Source organism: Echinops telfairi, unplaced genomic scaffold (assembly GCF_000313985.2).
Source record: "Echinops telfairi isolate 266 unplaced genomic scaffold, ASM31398v2 ScPeMD7_18;HRSCAF=68, whole genome shotgun sequence".
Lineage (NCBI taxonomy): Eukaryota > Metazoa > Chordata > Mammalia > Afrosoricida > Tenrecidae > Echinops > Echinops telfairi.
The window spans coordinates 51830112-51831609 of record NW_022103915.1 but is presented as its reverse complement, the minus strand read 5'-3'; positions in this window follow the sequence as shown (position 1 = coordinate 51831609).

Genomic DNA, 1498 nt, shown 5'->3' with positions numbered 1-1498 from the left:
TGGCTGCACTGTTTGCTGAAAAGATAGGGAGAGGCTGTCAAATATATGCAGGTTGCTAGGTGGCCAGAATAGTCGATAAATAGATCACTACACTTAAGGCCAGTTTGCTTCTAAATACAGACTAACCTTGCAGGTGCTATTGTTTATAGCATAGGCTCCCACATTTATTGGACCTACTGCCCCCTTTTCAGGAAGGAAATTACTAAGTGCCACCCTGGCAATGAAAAACTTTTTTTTAATGAAAAACTTGTACTATAGCCCATACTCCAGGAACAAGTGTGTCTGCTTTTGCCGTGTTCCTTCTCTCCGCCATCTTTCCAACATCTCCCAGAAGGAGGCGCTATTGCCGACTTTGGGGAACACTGGTTTATAGGTGGCTCTCCACTTTCAATGCCTTTTGAGACCTAATTTCACACCTTCGTTGTGGCTACAAAGAAACCTTGGGATGATACCTACACTGGACTTGAATTTCATTCTAGTACTTTGCATGCCAATATAATGTTTGTTATGAATTCTCAAGAATGCAGCACTTCAACATGTGGCTAGCAAGGTGACCCTGGGTTTGAATTATGACCTTAGATGAGTTCCTGATCCTTGGTGGTTTTTTAGTTTATGATAGACAAAGTTATGTAATTAAACCTCTAATCAAACAGCCATGTAGATAAGACATGAAACACACATCATTGCCGCCGCCACCTGATAACCCCAGACTGCACAGAGGTGACAAGTGCACTTTATGACAATGACCGCATGGTGAGTCCCCGTGTACCTGACTCAGCTTGCGCCCTAGAAGCATGAAGAAATGCACTGTAAGGGAAGAAGAGCTGAAGTTCCTCACAAGTTGAATTGTCATGACTCGAATGGACTCCAGTCTTACAAGAGGAGAGAGGGCTACCTTTAAAAAAGGTACGCTGAGCCTCACCTGTGGGACAGGTAGAATGGCAGTAACCGAGGCTTGTGCACCGAAGGATCAAACCACTGAGCCTGCCCCAGCTCAAGGCATCAGTAGAACTGGGGAGGTGTGCTCCCTGAGCCACAAAGGGGCACGGGTGAGTACCATCGCCTCACGCTCCCCATGCTCCAGGGGGCAATACAAAAAGGAGAGGCCAGAGCCTTCTGGAAGAGCCTTGGGGAGGAGCTCCCTTGGCGGTCCCTGCTTGTATCAGGTCTGTTGTCCTCAGAGGTGGAAGGGAGGGTTTGGGAGCCGGACTTGTGTCAGCAGGACCTGATTATTCTCTAGGAAAACGTGCACGCTTCAGGACCTATCTGGTTCCCCTGAAGCATCGTCCTGGCAGTCTCCACTATCCAGTTTACTTTTCCCAGCAGGCATTGCTAGCGCAGGGTGTCCCAGCACCCATCTACTCACAGATGCCATTCATTCCAAGGCACTGCCATTTCCTTTTCCATGCACACATCTCAATACTGGAAAACCACCTCTTTCCCGTGCCCAGCATCCTCATCAGTATCTCTGGAATGCCCCCTTTCAGTGACTCAACAC